Source organism: Stigmatopora argus, chromosome 5 (assembly GCF_051989625.1).
Source record: "Stigmatopora argus isolate UIUO_Sarg chromosome 5, RoL_Sarg_1.0, whole genome shotgun sequence".
NCBI classification, from domain to species: Eukaryota; Metazoa; Chordata; class Actinopteri; order Syngnathiformes; family Syngnathidae; genus Stigmatopora; species Stigmatopora argus.
In genome coordinates, this window is record NC_135391.1 from 3,376,987 (window position 1) to 3,397,247 (window position 20,261).

The 20,261-nt window shown below is 30.0% G+C and overlaps 1 long non-coding RNA gene across 2 annotated transcripts in view; it reads left to right on the forward strand.

Moving 5' to 3' along the window:
- The first annotated feature begins 6,023 nt into the window (after positions 1-6,023).
- LOC144074454 (uncharacterized) overlaps positions 6,024-20,261 on the forward strand; it is a 38,754-nt gene continuing 24,516 nt past the window's right edge. For both annotated transcript variants that reach the window (XR_013300301.1, XR_013300302.1), the window contains exon 1: positions 6,024-6,101. This is a non-coding gene — a long non-coding RNA (uncharacterized LOC144074454). The remainder of the gene's footprint in view (positions 6,102-20,261) is intronic.

Below are 20,261 nucleotides of genomic sequence, written 5' to 3' on the forward strand. Positions count from 1 at the left end.
CCATTAACACTGCCAGGCCAACAATGAATGCTTGACTGATGACAACGCAATGCTAACCAGAACAACATTTCTCACGGTGTTTGTTGCACGCCATGTTTTTTTTTTGTCCGCATTAAGAGATGAGTTCTAATTCTAGGATATCGTCTTCTTTTGTTTTTTTTCGTTAACGCGTTTCTCGCCTCGGGGTTTCATTCTTTTGTCTTGAGCTCATGGTGTGAGGTTGCAATTACATCCGGTGTGCATCCGCTGAGCTCAGCCTGCAATTACTCTGTGCTTTTCTTCCACGGATTAAAAAAAAAAAAGAAGACTTGATAGCAATGGCTGTAGACCAGGGGTGTCAAACTCGGGTTGGTTCGCAAGCTGCATTAACGTCAACTCCATTTCATGTGGGCCGGACCATTTTAGATCTAATATTTAGATTTTTTTCTGGATTAAAAGAACTGGATCAAAAGCCCTAAATAGTCAGTTTTTATAGATCTAAAGCAATGTTTATTTGAGCTTTCTTTTTCTTAGTAATGGTAAATTTCTTTTAATCATGTTTTTCATTTCAAATAGAAACAAAAAGAACTAAAAACACAAAAGAAATAAAATTGGATTGAAAATATTGCAATGATTGATTTTAAAAAGGGGAAAATCGGGAAATTTAGTATACATCTATACACTTCATTTTAATTTGATCCTAGAACAGAAAGTCGGCACTCATGATTTACTTTCTCGGGCCACAGAGGATGATGCGGCGGGCCAGATTTGGCCCCCGGGCCGGCACTTTGACACCTGTGCTGTAGACGAATAGGATTTATGCTAAAGCCATTGCCTACTTCTATTTTAATAATATTAACGCTTTTTTGTTCTTTTTCTAGCTATCCCAAGGTGTTCTCTTCACTGCTTTGGCATGAGAGAATTTATTTTTTACCACCAGCCTCACAGCTCGGTGTGTGTGTCTGAAAGTAATTACTGGAGTAATAGTGACAATTACCTGTCTACAAGGGCGGTAAATCTCAGCCTGAGGATTAGTTGAACAACTGAGGGTCTGGCAATAGGGGGCTTTGGACTCCTGATATAGCTGACACAAAATATCCCGAGGGGGCAGTAAACTTTTCTCTTGTGGATCTGCGAAATGGTTTTCTTGCCGGTGGTGGGCCATGATTGAAAGCAGCTTCTGAAACAGAGTTACTGAAATCTTTAGCAAGTCTTGTTGGAATCTCCCGGTCTTTTCTTAAATGGATGTATTTTTGGCATAATCAGGAGCAGCAGTCACGCTAATGTTCTCTTCTTCTTTTTTTTAAATTTACGAATGGCCCCTTCATTGCAGTTACAATTAGTCTGGTCTCAGTAATCAATTCCAGATAATGTAATACAACCCTGTCTGAATCAGAGTAAATCTGGCCAAGATTAATCCAACCTAACCTTTCTAAAGTATGCACAAATTGTAATTTCTCTCTGTCTAATGTTTATTAACATTATTTTCAACAACAATTGAAAATTATTCTGTTACTTCTACCTACAAAGGCAATTTACTTCGGTACACAGTCGATTGGTCGCCGATCTTTTGGTCACCCGGAAGGTAAGTGATAATTACCATTTAAATCGTTGCTCAAATTCCCTAAATACAAACTGTGAATTACTATTTAGTCATACTTAATGCCCTAGTAATTATTAGGCTAAAGAAAAGCTAAAAATTTCCCGGACTTTTATTGTTTTTAGTTGGAGAACTTGTTAAGACCCTGACTGACGTAGCTTCTTAAAGGGCCAACGCATGTACATACAAACTCTTCTACACTCACGTCGGCTCAGTGAAACTGCTCATGGCCATTGTTGGCTTTTATTGATGCGTAGACCGTGTTGTTTTACCTTGTTTTGTCGCCGGTCTTTTGGTTGTCGGTCTTTTGGTCGCCGGTCTTTTGGTCGCCGGTCTTTTGGTCGTCCGTTGTCGCGGTCGGGGCGACCAAAAGACCGCGACCAAAAGACCGGCGACCAAAAGACCGCACACGTTTACTTCCATACACCATAGAAAAACAAAAAACAAAATAGGAAGTATTTGAAAAGTAAATAAGCGTTTTAACAAAATGCATGCTTAAAAACTATCCTTCATCTAAGTAGAACATAGAACTAATAGTATCAAGCGAAAAGCATAATCCTTCTGTTGTGGTGAGATACCGCAAATAGCTTCCGACGTCATCCATGTTACTGGCAAATACCCTTCTTGACTCAAGAATAAGTGTTCCAAGGTGACTTAACCTATCATCAGCCATTCTTGTCATTACGTGAGTTTTAATGAGTTTTAAGGCAGATAAGCTTCTCTCACAGGGATCATTGCTGATTGGAATAACAACCGCAAACAAAAAAAACCCTGCAAAAATATCATACTATACATCGATCGTAAATTCTATTGTGATTCCTAATGAAAATCAAGTCTATTTTATATGTTAAGACCCCTCAACAGTCAGGTCCCACTTCAAACAGAAGCTTTGAGTCTAATGGAAATCATCAAAGATGTGCGTGTGGTCTCCTCATTTTTATTCACGTGTTGCTCCGTCTACCATTTTCCATTTGAAAGTCAAAAATTAGTTAAGTTTAGATACTCATCTGATTTTCCCCAGTCTACAGCCCTGAGGGAATAATGATAGGAAGCAGGACTTGGCTGGTAGATGGGGAAGCAGGATGGATGGAACTACTGTGGTCAGCATTGTGGCAATGAAGTCAGAGTCTGGCCCAAATTAAAACCAAGCAGACGCCGGCACTCAGACAGCGGCAACAATCCAGCCAACATGTTTAGCACACATGAGCGTATTTTCAGGCTGTGTCACGTGTGGGTAAATGTTTAGCAAGTGTAGGAAATGTCAGATATCTTGTAGCTCTCTACAGATACCCATAACAATCCATATTGTGTTGTAAAAACTGAAGGATTATTGTCAGGATGGATCAAATCATGATGTCAAGAATTACGCCGCCCACTGCGCTACTTTTTTTTATTGCCTTGTGTTGGAATTGCTTTGAAGGCTTTCCGTAGAACCCTCTTGTTGCTTTCCTTGTGTATTGCTAAGAACGCGAATGGTGACTAAGATGCTTCAAGGGAGGTGAGAAGCAAAAGGTAACAAGTTAGAACATTAAAATGTCATTTACCTTTCATTATATATGACGGGTGTCAACTCTTCATTATCCCACACTTGTGTATTTTGCCACTGACCTACTTGAGTGTTTTATTAGAATCTGTTGCCCCCGGCAACAAGTAAATATTAGCCAACCAATCTTTTCATCTATGCAGTCATTTTCAACGGGTTATACGGTTGCTCTGGTTAAGTAAATGTGAGCATTTATTATTATATTAGTTATTGGCTAGACAAGCGTTGAAAAGAGAAACGTGGTACGTCATCTGGAACCACGCACACGTTTCGTTTATTTGTCGGTAGACTGCGTGCGGTGTTGACAAATTCTGTTCAAGGTCATATTTCACATTGCTAGCATCGCTACATTTGGTCACTGCAACAGCCTGATTGAATTTAAATTCTTGGAATGGGATGACTGAACATTTCTGTGAATTCTGTTGGATGATGAGTTGAGAACAAGCATATGGAAGCGCCACTCTTTCTGTATGTTGACAATGAAAAGCATGTCCCGAGAACCCACTCCGTGCCCAGCAGGGCTCAAAAACATTACCACTTTTTCAAGTGCCAATTGGCCACAGATATGCTACATGACTATCATTATCGCTACATCCCCCAAACCGTTATTCAATCATCCCTAAATGACTTTGACAACCTTCTGCAACCATGGCATTACTCATAGTTGGACGGTTCTTTTCCAGTGACAACATGGCTTCAAAAAAAACCAAAAAAATTAAAAAGAAATCCAAGATTGACATTTTTTTTGTCTTGGACTCGTCTTCCATCTTCTTGGAAACAGCTGACCTCATATGCTGGTTCCCTGCCATATTGTTATGTCAATAATGCACTTTGGCCTATCAAACAATGTTCCATGACAAAACTAACAAAGCTTGTCAGTTTCTTAGACTGAGACCTGCCACCCACATGTAAAGCACTCCACCCAAGAGTCAACCGTATACACAAAACCTAATCCATCACACAATGACCGACGACGGACATCTGCATGTTTAGTCATTCAGCAAACACGTGAACACATTCGAAACGAGGGAGCTTTTCAGACAATTCTAAAAGGTCTCTCTCAGGATTCATTACCAGCTGCAGTTTAAGTTTGTGGCTTCCAATGCTTAAACTGTTGCAACAGGTTGCAAACTTTGCCTCCTGAAGCATCTTAACCTGCTTACTGTATAATATTTCTGCTCAGTAGGCGCGTGGACAAAGGGATAATATGAAAAAAAACAAATCAATGACATGAAATGCATCAATTTAACAATATGACAGGCTCAATAGCTACATTTCAGATCATTTGTGATGAAGTTAGAGCATGGGTGTCAAAGTGGTGGCCCGGGGGCCAAATCTGGCCCACCTTATCATTTTGTGTGGCCCGGGAAAGTAAATCATGAGTGCCGACTTTCTGTTTTAGGATCAAATTAAAATGATTTTCCTCCTTTTAAATCAATAATTGTAATTTTTTAATCCATTTTTTCTGTGTTTTTAGTTCAAAAATCATTTTGTAAAATCTAAAAATATATCAAAAAAGCTAAAATAAACATTGTTTTAGATCTATAAAAACGTAATATTCAGGGCTTTTAATCCAATTCTTTTAATCCATTTATTTTAAAAAAATCTAAATATTATATCTAAAATGGTCCGGCCCACGTGAAATCAAGTTGACGTTAAAGCGGCCCGCGAACCACCCTTGAGTTAGAGCATCATACATTGTAAGGTGTACAATGTATAATACTTATTTGTCCTCTTTTTAGTTTGGACCTGAACGCAACACACACCTGCGTGTTCACGAGTGCTCGCTACATCAGGAGGAGCTGCAGGTAGCCAAGGTAAGGCAAAATAATGTGGTTCAGAAAATGAGATGAGATGTCCTTAAATGATTTGCGAGCAAAAGTTGCCTCAGCTCTCAGGAATTAAATCTAATAAAGACCGATTCATACTAGCTATTAGTGCATGATTAAATTAATAGTATTATTCCAGAGGAATTTAAACTGCAGAACAGATTGTTTTAATGAGATTCATGTGTAGAACTGAGCTCAAGGCTTTTTGTTTGGTTATTAAATAAGGTGCCTGGCTATTAATCTTTTACGTGGAAAACACAATGCTGTGGCAACTGTTTACAACAGTTCTCAACATTCATGTGAATATATATTAACCTCGTGCAAATTGACTAAGACACGTCGTTTTATATTATAAGTGTGATCTTGAGGAGAGGTTACAAAAAAGTTGCATAACACTCCCAGCCAATAAAGTTCTGTTCAGATGCTAGTAAACACAGCGTCCAAATTAATGACATTAAACCAGAAGTCAAACATCTCTAAGCAACGCAACATGAAAGACGAAAACAAACACCAACTTTGAAAATCAAATTTAAAAACTCATTTTAATACCATCGTGAAAAAGAAAAACACTGGTTTCAAACATTTGTAATAATTATAATTTTTTTAAATTTAGATTTTATTGATTTAAAAAAAACATTTTTTACTAAAATTATACAAAATTCAATGAATAGTAAGGCTTTTTTGTTAAAAAATGACCATGTATAGTAAGGTTTTTAATGAAAAAAATGACCATATATAGTAAGGCTTTTATTCATTATAAAATAAGGCATTATTTTTCTTAAAACTGACCATGTATAGTAAAGCTTTTTTGTTAAAAAATAATCATGTATGATAAGGCTTTTTTCATTTTAAAAAAATAGCATGTAAAGTAAGGCATTTTTTCTTTTAAAAAATGACTATGTATCATAGCAAGGCTTTTTTGGGGAAAAGATCATGTATAGTAAGGCTTTTTTGTTTTAAAAAAAGACTATGTATAGTAAAGCGTTTTTGTTTAATAAAAAATAACCATGTATAGTAAGGCTTTTTTTCTTAAGCATATACAAGCTTCATATCAATCCCAATTATTTGATTCAGGTGTGTTGGTGGAGAGAGAGATGGAAAACAGTGGATAGGTGCTCTCGAGGACCAGACCTGGCCACCCTGACGTATAGTAAGACTTTTTCTTTAAAAATGATCATGTATAGTAAGTTTTTTTATGTTTAAAAATAACCATGTATATATAGTAAGGTTTTTTTCTTAAAAAATGACATAGTATATTAAGGCTTTTTTTCTTAAAAAACGACATAGTATAGTAGGGCTTTTTTATTAAAAAACGACATAGTATAGTAAGGCTTTTTTCTTAAAAAACGACAGTATAGTAAGGCTTTTTTAAATAAAAAAACGACATAGTATAGTAAGGCTTTTTTTCTTTAAATAAACGACATAGTAAGGGTTTCTTTCTTTAAAAAACGACATAGTAAGGCTTTTTTCTTAAAAAACGACATAGTATAGTAAGGCTTTTTTTCTTAAAAAACGACATAGTATAGTAAGGCTTTTTTTCTTAAAAAACGACATAGTATAGTAGGGCTTTTTTTCTCAAACAACATAGTATAGTAAGGCTTTTTTTCTTTAAATAAACGGCATAGTATAGTAAGGGTTTTTTTCTTTAAAAAACGACATAGTATAGTAAGGCTTTTTTTCTTTAAATAAACGACATAGTATAGTAAGGCTTTTTTTCTTAAAAAACGACATAGTATAGTAAGGCTTTTTTTCTTTAAATAAACGGCATAGTATAGTAAGGTTTTTTTTCTTTAAAAACGACATAGTATAGTAAGGCTTTTTTTCTTAAAAAACGACATAGTATAGTAGGGCTTTTTTTCTTAAACGACATAGTATAGTAAGGCTTTTTTTCTTTAAATAAACGACATAGTATAGTAAGGGTTTCTTTCTTTAAAAAACGACATAGTATAGTAAGGCTTTTTTCTTAAAAAACGACATAGTATAGTAAGGCTTTTTTCTTTAAAAACGACATAGTATAGTAAGGCTTTTTTTCTTTAAAAAAACGACATAGTATAGTAAGGCTTTTTTTCTTAAAAAACGGCATAGTACTATAGTAAGGCTTTTTTTTTCTTAAAAACGACATAGTATAGTAAGGCTTTTTTTTTCTTAAAAACGACATAGTATATATAGTAAGGCTTTTTTTCTTTAAAAAACGACATAGTATAGTAAGGCTTTTTTCTTAAACGACAGTATAGTAAGGCTTTTTTCTTTAAATAAACGGCATAGTATAGTAAGGCTTTTTTTCTTAAACGAGATAGTATAGTAAGGCTTTTTTCTTTAAATAAACGGCATAGTATAGTGAGGCTTTTTTTCTTTAAAAAACGACATAGTATAGTAAGGCTTTTTTCTTTAAAAAACGACATAGTATAGTAAGGCTTTTTTTCTTTAAAAAAATGACATAGTATAGTAAGGCTTTTTTTCTTAAAAAACGGCATAGTACTATAGTAAGGATTTTTTTTCTTAAAAACGACATAGTATAGTAAGGCTTTTTTTTTCTTAAAAACGACATAGTATATATAGTAAGGCTTTTTTTCTTTAAAAAACGACATAGTATAGTAAGGCTTTTTTTCTTAAACGACAGTATAGTAAGGCTTTTTTCTTTAAATAAACGGCATAGTATAGTAAGGTTTTTTTAAAAACGACATAGTATAGTAAGGCTTTTTGTTTAAAAATGATCATATATAGTAAGGTTTTCTAAAAAACGACATAGTATAGTAAGGCTTTTTTTCTTTAAAAATGACATAGTATAGTAAGGCTTTTTTCCTTAAAAAACAACATAGTATAATAAGGCTTTTTTTCGTTAAAAAACGACATAGTATAGTAAGGCTTTTTTCTTTAAATAAACGGCATAGTATAGTAAGGCTTTTTTTCTTAAAAAACGACATAGTATGGTAAGGCTTTTTCTTTAAAAATGATCATGTATAGTAAGGTTTTTTAAAAAACGACATAATATAGTAGGGCTTTTTTTCTTTAAAAACGACATAGTATAGTAAGGCTTTTTCTTTAAAAGTGATCATGTATAGTAAGGTTTTTTAAAAAACGACATAGTATAGTAAGGCTTTTTTCTTAAAAAACGGCATAGTATAGTAAGGGTTTTTTTTCTTTAAAAAAACGACATAGTATAATAAGGCTTTTTCTTAAAAAATGACATAGTATAGTTAGGCTTTTTTTCTTAAAAAACGACATAGTATAGTAGGGCTTTTTTTCTTAAAAAACGACATAGTATAGTAAGGCTTTTTTTCTTTAAATAAACGGCATAGTATAGTAAGGGTTTTTTTCTTTAAAAAACGACATAGTATAGTAAGGCTTTTTTTCTTAAAAAACGACATAGTATAGTAAGGCTTTTTTTCTTAAAAAACGACATAGTATAGTAAGGCTTTTTTTCTTAAAAAAAGACATAGTTTAGTAAGGCTTTTTCCCTTAAAAAACGACATAGTATAGTAAGGCTTTTTTTTCTTAAAAAACGACATAGTATAGTAAGGCTTTTTTTCTTTAAATAAACGGCATAGTAAAGTAAGGTTTTTTTTCTTAAAAAAACGACATAGTATAGTAAGGCTTTTTCCCTTAAAAAAAGACACAGTATAGTAAGGCTTTTTTTCTTAAAAAACGACATAGTATAGTAAGGCTTTTTTTCTTTAAATAAACGGCATAGTATAGTAAGGCTTTTTTTCTTAAAAAAACGACATAGTATAGTAAGGCTTTTTTCCTAAAAAACGACATAGTATAGTAAGGCTTTTTCCCTTAAAAAACGACATAGTATAGTAAGGCTTTTTTTTCTTAAAAAACGACATAGTATAGTAAGGCTTTTTTTCTTAAAAAACGACATAGTATAGTAAGGCTTTTTTTCTTAAAAAAAGGACATAGTATAGTAAGGCTTTTTCCCTTAAAAAACGACATAGTATAGTAAGGCTTTTTTTCTTAAAAAACGACATAGTATAGTAAGGCTTTTTTTCTTAAAAAACGACATAGTATAGTAAGGCTTTTTCCCTTAAAAAACGACATAGTATAGTAAGGCTTTTTCCCTTAAAAAACGACATAGTATAGTAAGGCTTTTTTCTTAAAAAACGACATAGTATAGTAAGGCTTTTTTTCTTAAAAAACGACATAGTATAGTAAGGGTTTTTATCTTAAAAAAACGACATAGTATAGTAAGGCTTTTTTCTTAAAAAACGACATAGTATAGTAAGGCTTTTTCCCTTAAAAAACGACATAGTATAGTAAGGCTTTTTTTCTTAAAAAACGACATAGTATAGTAAGGCTTTTCCCTTAAAAAATGACATAGTATAGTAAGGCTTTTTTTCTTAAAAAAACGACATAGTATAGTAAGGCTTTTTTTCTTAAAAAACGACATAGTATAGTAAGGCTTTTTTTTCTTAAAAAACGACATAGTATAGTAAGGCTTTTTTTCTTAAAAAAAGACATAGTTTAGTAAGGCTTTTTCCCTTAAAAAACGACATAGTATAGTAAGGCTTTTTTTCTTAAAAAACGACATAGTATAGTAGGGCTTTTTTTCTTAAACGACATAGTATAGTAAGGCTTTTTCCCTTAAAAAACAACATGGTATAGTAAGGCTTTTTTTTCTTAAAAACGACATAGTATAGTAAGGCTTTTTTTTCTTAAAAAACGACATAGTATAGTAAGGCTTTTTTTCTTAAAAAAAGACATAGTTTAGTAAGGCTTTTTCCCTTAAAAAACGACATAGTATAGTAAGGCTTTTTTTCTTAAAAAACGACATAGTATAGTAGGGCTTTTTTTCTTAAACGACATAGTATAGTAAGGCTTTTTCCCTTAAAAAACAACATAGTATAGTAAGGCTTTTTTTTCTTAAAAACGACATAGTATAGTAAGGCTTTTTTCTTAAAAAACGACATAGTATCGTAAGGCTTTTTTTCTTAAAAAAACAACATAGTATAGTAAGGCTTTTTCCCTTAAAAAACGACATAGTATAGTAAGGCTTTTTTTCTTAAAAAACGACATAGTATAGTTAGGCTTTTTTTTCTTAAAAAACGACATAGTATAGTAGGGCTTTTTTTCTTAAACGACAGTATACTAAGGCTTTTTTTCTTTAAATAAACGGCATAGTATAGTAAGGTTTTTTTTCTTAAAAAAACGACATAGTATAGTAAGGCTTTTTTCTTAAAAGAACGACATAGTATAGTAAGGCTTTTTCCCTTAAAAAACGACATAGTATAGTAAGGCTTTTTTCTTAAAAAACGACATAATATAGTAAGGCTTTTTTTCTTAAAAAACGACATAGTATATAGTATAGTAAGGCTTTTTTCTTAAAAGACGACATAGTATAGTAAGGCTTTTTCCCTTAAAAAATGACATAGTATAGTAAGGCTTTTTTTCTTAAAAAACGACATAGTATTGTAAGGCTTTTTCTTTAAAAATGATCATGTATAGTAAGGTTTTTTAAAAAACGACATAGTATAGTAAGGCTTTTTTCTTAAAAAACGACATAGTATAGTAAGGCTTTTTCCCTTAAAAAACGACATAGTATAGTAAGGCTTTTTCTTTAATAATGATCATGTATAGTAAGGTTTTTTAAAAAACGACATAGTATAGTAAGGCTTTTTTTCTTAAAAAACGACATAGTATAGTAGGGCTTTTTTTCTTAAACGACATAGTATAGTAAGGCTTTTTTTCTTAAAAAACGACGTAGTATAGTAAGGCTTTTTCCCTTAAAAAAAGACACAGTATAGTAAGGCTTTTTTTCTTAAAAAACGACATAGTATAGTAAGGCTTTTTCCCTTAAAAAACGACATAGTATAGTAAGGCTTTTTTCCCTTAAAAAACGACATAGTATAGTAAGGCTTTTTTTCTTAAAAAACGACATAGTATAGTAAGGCTTTTTTTCTTAAAAAACGACATAGTATAGTAAGGCTTTTTTTCTTTAAATAAACGGCATAGTATAGTAAGGGTTCTTTTCTTAAAAAAACGACATAGTATAGTAAGGCTTTTTTTCTTAAAAAACGACATAGTATAGTAAGGCTTTTTTTCTTTAAATAAACGGCATAGTATAGTAAGGGTTTTTTTCTTAAAAAAACGACATAGTAGAGTAAGGCTTTTTTCCTAAAAAACGACATAGTATAGTAAGGCTTTTTCCCTTAAAAAACGACATAGTATAGTAAGGCTTTTTTTCTTAAAAAACGACATAGTATAGTAAGGCCTTTTTTCTTAAAAAACGACATAGTATAGTAAGGCTTTTTCCCTTAAAAAACGACATAGTATAGTAAGGCTTTTTTTCTTAAAAAACGACATAATATAGTAAGGCTTTTTTTCTTAAAAAACGACATAGTATAGTAAGGGTTTTTATCTTAAAAAAACGACATAGTATAGTAAGGCTTTTTTTCTTAAAAAACGACATAGTATAGTTAGGCTTTTTTTTCTTAAAAAACGACATAGTATAGTAGGGCTTTTTTTCTTAAACGACAGTATACTAAGGCTTTTTTTCTTTAAATAAACGGCATAGTATAGTAAGGTTTTTTTTCTTAAAAAAACGACATAGTATAGTAAGGCTTTTTTCTTAAAAGAACGACATAGTATAGTAAGGCTTTTTCCCTTAAAAAACGACATAGTATAGTAAGGCTTTTTTCTTAAAAAACGACATAATATAGTAAGGCTTTTTTTCTTAAAAAACGACATAGTATATAGTATAGTAAGGCTTTTTTCTTAAAAGACGACATAGTATAGTAAGGCTTTTTCCCTTAAAAAATGACATAGTATAGTAAGGCTTTTTTTCTTAAAAAACGACATAGTATTGTAAGGCTTTTTCTTTAAAAATGATCATGTATAGTAAGGTTTTTTAAAAAACGACATAGTATAGTAAGGCTTTTTTCTTAAAAAACGACATAGTATAGTAAGGCTTTTTCCCTTAAAAAACGACATAGTATAGTAAGGCTTTTTCTTTAATAATGATCATGTATAGTAAGGTTTTTTAAAAAACGACATAGTATAGTAAGGCTTTTTTTCTTAAAAAACGACATAGTATAGTAGGGCTTTTTTTCTTAAACGACATAGTATAGTAAGGCTTTTTTTCTTAAAAAACGACGTAGTATAGTAAGGCTTTTTCCCTTAAAAAAAGACACAGTATAGTAAGGCTTTTTTTCTTAAAAAACGACATAGTATAGTAAGGCTTTTTCCCTTAAAAAACGACATAGTATAGTAAGGCTTTTTTCCCTTAAAAAACGACATAGTATAGTAAGGCTTTTTTTCTTAAAAAACGACATAGTATAGTAAGGCTTTTTTTCTTAAAAAACGACATAGTATAGTAAGGCTTTTTTTCTTTAAATAAACGGCATAGTATAGTAAGGGTTCTTTTCTTAAAAAAACGACATAGTATAGTAAGGCTTTTTTTCTTAAAAAACGACATAGTATAGTAAGGCTTTTTTTCTTTAAATAAACGGCATAGTATAGTAAGGGTTTTTTTCTTAAAAAAACGACATAGTAGAGTAAGGCTTTTTTCCTAAAAAACGACATAGTATAGTAAGGCTTTTTCCCTTAAAAAACGACATAGTATAGTAAGGCTTTTTTTCTTAAAAAACGACATAGTATAGTAAGGCCTTTTTTCTTAAAAAACGACATAGTATAGTAAGGCTTTTTCCCTTAAAAAACGACATAGTATAGTAAGGCTTTTTTTCTTAAAAAACGACATAATATAGTAAGGCTTTTTTTCTTAAAAAACGACATAGTATAGTAAGGGTTTTTATCTTAAAAAAACGACATAGTATAGTAAGGCTTTTTTTAAAAAAAACGACATAGTATAGTAAGGCTTTTTCCCTTAAAAAACGACATAGTATAGTAAGGCTTTTTTTCTTAAATAAACGACATAGTATAGTAAGGGTTTTTTTCTTTAAATAAACGGCATAGTATAGTAAGGGTTTTTTTCTTAAAAAAAACGACATAGTATAGTAAGGCTTTTTTCTTAAAAAACGACATAGTATAGTAAGGCTTTTTCCCTTAAAAAAACGACATAGTATAGTAAGGCTTTTTTTCTTAAAAAACGACATAGTATTGTAAGGCTTTTTCTTTAAAAATGATCATGTATAGAAAGGTTTTTTTAAAAAACGACATAGTATAGTAAGGCTTTTTTCTTAAAAAACGACATAGTATAGTAAGGCTTTTTCGCTTAAAAAACGACATAGTATAGTAAGGCTTTTTTTCTTAAAAAACGACATAGTATAGTAAGGCTTTTTTTCTTAAAAAACGACATAGTATAGTAAGGCTTTTTTTCTTAAAAAACGACATAGTATAGTAAGGCTTTTTCCCTTAAAAAACGACATAGTATAGTAAGGCTTTTTTTCTTAAAAAACGACATAGTATAGTAAGGCTTTTTTTTCTTAAAAAACGACATAGTATAGTAAGGCTTTTTTTCTTAAAAAAAGACATAGTTTAGTAAGGCTTTTTCCCTTAAAAAACGACATAGTATAGTAAGGCTTTTTTTCTTAAAAAACGACATAGTATAGTAGGGCTTTTTTTCTTAAACGACATAGTATAGTAAGGCTTTTTCCCTTAAAAAACAACATAGTATAGTAAGGCTTTTTTTTCTTAAAAACGACATAGTATAGTAAGGCTTTTTTCTTAAAAAACGACATAGTATCGTAAGGCTTTTTTTCTTAAAAAAACAACATAGTATAGTAAGGCTTTTTCCCTTAAAAAACGACATAGTATAGTAAGGCTTTTTTTCTTAAAAAACGACATAGTATAGTTAGGCTTTTTTTTCTTAAAAAACGACATAGTATAGTAGGGCTTTTTTTCTTAAACGACAGTATACTAAGGCTTTTTTTCTTTAAATAAACGGCATAGTATAGTAAGGTTTTTTTTCTTAAAAAAACGACATAGTATAGTAAGGCTTTTTTCTTAAAAGAACGACATAGTATAGTAAGGCTTTTTCCCTTAAAAAACGACATAGTATAGTAAGGCTTTTTTCTTAAAAAACGACATAATATAGTAAGGCTTTTTTTCTTAAAAAACGACATAGTATATAGTATAGTAAGGCTTTTTTCTTAAAAGACGACATAGTATAGTAAGGCTTTTTCCCTTAAAAAATGACATAGTATAGTAAGGCTTTTTTTCTTAAAAAACGACATAGTATTGTAAGGCTTTTTCTTTAAAAATGATCATGTATAGTAAGGTTTTTTAAAAAACGACATAGTATAGTAAGGCTTTTTTCTTAAAAAACGACATAGTATAGTAAGGCTTTTTCCCTTAAAAAACGACATAGTATAGTAAGGCTTTTTCTTTAATAATGATCATGTATAGTAAGGTTTTTTAAAAAACGACATAGTATAGTAAGGCTTTTTTTCTTAAAAAACGACATAGTATAGTAGGGCTTTTTTTCTTAAACGACATAGTATAGTAAGGCTTTTTTTCTTAAAAAACGACGTAGTATAGTAAGGCTTTTTCCCTTAAAAAAAGACACAGTATAGTAAGGCTTTTTTTCTTAAAAAACGACATAGTATAGTAAGGCTTTTTCCCTTAAAAAACGACATAGTATAGTAAGGCTTTTTTCCCTTAAAAAACGACATAGTATAGTAAGGCTTTTTTTCTTAAAAAACGACATAGTATAGTAAGGCTTTTTTTCTTAAAAAACGACATAGTATAGTAAGGCTTTTTTTCTTTAAATAAACGGCATAGTATAGTAAGGGTTCTTTTCTTAAAAAAACGACATAGTATAGTAAGGCTTTTTTTCTTAAAAAACGACATAGTATAGTAAGGCTTTTTTTCTTTAAATAAACGGCATAGTATAGTAAGGGTTTTTTTCTTAAAAAAACGACATAGTAGAGTAAGGCTTTTTTCCTAAAAAACGACATAGTATAGTAAGGCTTTTTCCCTTAAAAAACGACATAGTATAGTAAGGCTTTTTTTCTTAAAAAACGACATAGTATAGTAAGGCCTTTTTTCTTAAAAAACGACATAGTATAGTAAGGCTTTTTCCCTTAAAAAACGACATAGTATAGTAAGGCTTTTTTTCTTAAAAAACGACATAATATAGTAAGGCTTTTTTTCTTAAAAAACGACATAGTATAGTAAGGGTTTTTATCTTAAAAAAACGACATAGTATAGTAAGGCTTTTTTTCTTAAAAAACGACATAGTATAGTTAGGCTTTTTTTTCTTAAAAAACGACATAGTATAGTAGGGCTTTTTTTCTTAAACGACAGTATACTAAGGCTTTTTTTCTTTAAATAAACGGCATAGTATAGTAAGGTTTTTTTTCTTAAAAAAACGACATAGTATAGTAAGGCTTTTTTCTTAAAAGAACGACATAGTATAGTAAGGCTTTTTCCCTTAAAAAACGACATAGTATAGTAAGGCTTTTTTCTTAAAAAACGACATAATATAGTAAGGCTTTTTTTCTTAAAAAACGACATAGTATATAGTATAGTAAGGCTTTTTTCTTAAAAGACGACATAGTATAGTAAGGCTTTTTCCCTTAAAAAATGACATAGTATAGTAAGGCTTTTTTTCTTAAAAAACGACATAGTATTGTAAGGCTTTTTCTTTAAAAATGATCATGTATAGTAAGGTTTTTTAAAAAACGACATAGTATAGTAAGGCTTTTTTCTTAAAAAACGACATAGTATAGTAAGGCTTTTTCCCTTAAAAAACGACATAGTATAGTAAGGCTTTTTCTTTAATAATGATCATGTATAGTAAGGTTTTTTAAAAAACGACATAGTATAGTAAGGCTTTTTTTCTTAAAAAACGACATAGTATAGTAGGGCTTTTTTTCTTAAACGACATAGTATAGTAAGGCTTTTTTTCTTAAAAAACGACGTAGTATAGTAAGGCTTTTTCCCTTAAAAAAAGACACAGTATAGTAAGGCTTTTTTTCTTAAAAAACGACATAGTATAGTAAGGCTTTTTCCCTTAAAAAACGACATAGTATAGTAAGGCTTTTTTCCCTTAAAAAACGACATAGTATAGTAAGGCTTTTTTTCTTAAAAAACGACATAGTATAGTAAGGCTTTTTTTCTTAAAAAACGACATAGTATAGTAAGGCTTTTTTTCTTTAAATAAACGGCATAGTATAGTAAGGGTTCTTTTCTTAAAAAAACGACATAGTATAGTAAGGCTTTTTTTCTTAAAAAACGACATAGTATAGTAAGGCTTTTTTTCTTTAAATAAACGGCATAGTATAGTAAGGGTTTTTTTCTTAAAAAAACGACATAGTAGAGTAAGGCTTTTTTCCTAAAAAACGACATAGTATAGTAAGGCTTTTTCCCTTAAAAAACGACATAGTATAGTAAGGCTTTTTTTCTTAAAAAACGACATAGTATAGTAAGGCCTTTTTTCTTAAAAAACGACATAGTATAGTAAGGCTTTTTCCCTTAAAAAACGACATAGTATAGTCAGGCTTTTTTTCTTAAAAAACGACATAATATAGTAAGGCTTTTTTTCTTAAAAAACGACATAGTATAGTAAGGGTTTTTATCTTAAAAAAACGACATAGTATAGTAAGGCTTTTTTTAAAAAAAACGACATAGTATAGTAAGGCTTTTTCCCTTAAAAAACGACATAGTATAGTAAGGCTTTTTTTCTTAAATAAACGACATAGTATAGTAAGGGTTTTTTTCTTTAAATAAACGGCATAGTATAGTAAGGGTTTTTTTCTTAAAAAAAACGACATAGTATAGTAAGGCTTTTTTCTTAAAAAACGACATAGTATAGTAAGGCTTTTTCCCTTAAAAAAACGACATAGTATAGTAAGGCTTTTTTTCTTAAAAAACGACATAGTATTGTAAGGCTTTTTCTTTAAAAATGATCATGTATAGAAAGGTTTTTTTAAAAAACGACATAGTATAGTAAGGCTTTTTTCTTAAAAAACGACATAGTATAGTAAGGCTTTTTCGCTTAAAAAACGACATAGTATAGTAAGGCTTTTTTTCTTAAAAAACGACATAGTATAGTAAGGCTTTTTTTCTTAAAAAACGACATAGTATAGTAAGGCTTTTTTTCTTAAAAAACGACATAGTATAGTAAGGCTTTTTCCCTTAAAAAACGACATAGTATAGTAAGGCTTTTTTTCTTAAAAAACGACATAGTATAGTAAGGCTTTTTTTCTTAAAAAACGACATAGTATAGTAAGGCTTTTTCCCTTAAAAAACGACATAGTATAGTAAGGCTTTTTTTCTTAAAAAACAACATAGTATAGTAAGGCTTTTTCCCTTAAAAAACGACATAGTATAGTAAGGCTTTTTTTCTTAAAAAACGACATAGTATAGTTAGGCTTTTTTTTCTTAAAAAACGACATAGTATAGTAGGGCTTTTTTTCTTAAACGACAGTATACTAAGGCTTTTTTTCTTTAAATAAACGGCATAGTATAGTATGGTTTTTTTTCTTAAAAAAACGACATAGTATAGTAAGGCTTTTTTCTTAAAAAAAACGACATAGTATAGTAAGGCTTTTTCCCTTAAAAAACGACATAGTATAGTAAGGCTTTTTTCTTAAAAAACGACATAATATAGTAAGGCTTTTTTTCTTAAAAAACGACATAGTATATAGTATAGTAAGGCTTTTTTTCTTAAAAAAACGACATAGTATAGTAAGGCTTTTTTTCTTAAAAGACGACATAGTATAGTAAGAATTTTTTTCTTAAAAAACGACATAGTATAGTAAGGCTTTTTCCCTTAAAAAATGACATAGTATAGTAAGGCTTTTTTTCTTAAAAAACGACATAGTATTGTAAGGCTTTTTCTTTAAAAATGATCATGTATAGTAAGGTTTTTTAAAAAACGACATAGTATAGTAAGGCTTTTTTCTTAAAAAACGGCATAGTATAGTAAGGGTTTTTTTCTTAAAAAACGACATAGTATAGTAAGGTTTTTTTCTTCAAAAACGACATAGTATAGTAAGGCTTTTTCCCTTAAAAAACGACATAGTATTGTAAGGCTTTTTCTTTAATAATGATCATGTATAGTAAGGTTTTTTAAAAAACGACATAGTATAGTAAGGCTTTTTTTCTTAAAAAACGACATAGTATAGTAGGGCTTTTTTTCTTAAACGACATAGTATAGTAAGGCTTTTTTTCTTTAAATAAACGGCATAGTATAGTAAGGGTTTTTTTCTTAAACGACATAGTATAGTAAGGCTTTTTTTCTTTAAATAAACGGCATAGTATAGTAAGGCTTTTTTTCTTTAAAAAACGACATAGTATAGTAAGGCTTTTTTTCTTAAAAAACGACATAGTATAGTAAGGCTTTTTTTCTTTAAATAAACGGCATAGTATAGTAAGGCTTTTTTTTAAAAAAACGACATAGTATAGTAAGGCTTTTTCCCTTAAAAAACGACATAGTATAGTAAGGCTTTTTCCCTTAAAAAACGACATAGTATAGTAAGGCTTTTTTTCTTAAAAAACGACATAGTATAGTAAGGCTTTTTTTCTTTAAATAAACGGCATAGTAAAGTAAGGTTTTTTTTCTTAAAAAAACGACATAGTATAGTAAGGCTTTTTCCCTTAAAAAAAGACACAGTATAGTAAGGGTTTTTTTCTTAAAAAACGACATAGTATAGTAAGGTTTTTTTCTTAAAAAACGACATAGTATAGTAAGGTTTTTTTCTTAAAAAACGACATAGTATAGTAAGGCTTTTTCCCTTAAAAAACGACATAGTATTGTAAGGCTTTTTCTTTAATAATGATCATGTATAGTAAGGTTTTTTAAAAAACGACATAGTATAGTAAGGCTTTTTCCCTTAAAAAACGACATAGTATAGTAAGGCTTTTTTTTCTTAAAAAACGACATAGTATAGTAAGGCTTTTTTTCTTAAAAACGACATAGTATAGTAAGGCTTTTTTTCTTAAAAAACGACATAGTATAGTAAGGCTTTTTCCCTTAAAAAACGACATAGTATAGTAAGGCTTTTTCCCTTAAAAAACGACATAGTATAGTAAGGCTTTTTTTCTTAAAAAACGACATAGTATAGTAAGGGTTTTTATCTTAAAAAAACGACATAGTATAGTAAGGCTTTTTTCTTAAAAAACGACATAGTATAGTAAGGCTTTTCCCTTAAAAAACGACATAGTATAGTAAGGCTTTTTTTCTTAAAAAACGACATAGTATAGTAAGGCTTTTCCCTTAAAAAATGACATAGTATAGTAAGGCTTTTTTTCTTAAAAAAAACGACATAGTATAGTAAGGCTTTTTTTCTTAAAAAACGACATAGTATAGTAAGGCTTTCTTTCTTAAAAAACGACATAGTATAGTAAGGCTTTTTTTCTTAAAAAAAGACATAGTTTAGTAAGGCTTTTTCCCTTAAAAAACGACATAGTATAGTAGGCTTTTTTTCTTAAAAAACGACATAGTATTGTAAGGCTTTTTCTTTAAAAATTATCATGTATAGTAAGGTTTTTTAAAAAACGACATAGTATAGTAAGGCTTTTTCCCTTAAAAAACGACATAGTATAGTAAGGCTTTTTTTCTTAAAAAACGACATAGTATAGTAAGGCTTTTTTTCTTTAAATAAACGGCATAGTAAAGTAAGGTTTTTTTTCTTAAAAAAACGACATAGTATAGTAAGGCTTTTTCCCTTAAAAAAAGACACAGTATAGTAAGGCTTTTTTTCTTAAAAAACGACATAGTATAGTAAGGCTTTTTCCCTTAAAAAACGACATAGTATAGTAAGGCTTTTTTTCTTAAAAAATGACATAGTACAGTAAGGCTTTTTTTCTTAAAAAACGACATAGTATAGTAAGGCTTTTTTTCTTTAAATAAACGGCACAGTATAGTAAGGGTTCTTTTCTTAAAAAAACGACATAGTATAGTAAGGCTTTTTTTCTTAAAAAACGACATAGTATAGTAAGGCTTTTTTTCTTTAAATAAACGGCATAGTAAAGTTAGGGTTTTTTTCTTAAAAAAACGACATAGTATAGTAAGGCTTTTTCCCTTAAAAAAAGACATAGTATAGTAAGGCTTTTTTTCTTAAAAAACGTCATAGTATAGTAAGGCTTTTTTTCTTTAAATAAACGGCATAGTATAGTAAGGGTTTTTTTCTTAAAAAAACGACATAGTATAGTAAGGCTTTTTTCCTAAAAAACGACATAGTATAGTAAGGCTTTTTCCCTTAAAAAACGACATAGTATAGTAAGGCTTTTTCCCTTAAAAAACGACATAGTATAGTAAGGCTTTTTTCTTAAAAAACGACATAGTATAGTAAGGCTTTTTTTCTTAAAAAACGACATAGTATAGTAAGGGTTTTTATCTTAAAAAAACGACATAGTATAGTAAGGCTTTTTTTTTTAAAAAACACATAGTATAGTAAGGCTTTTT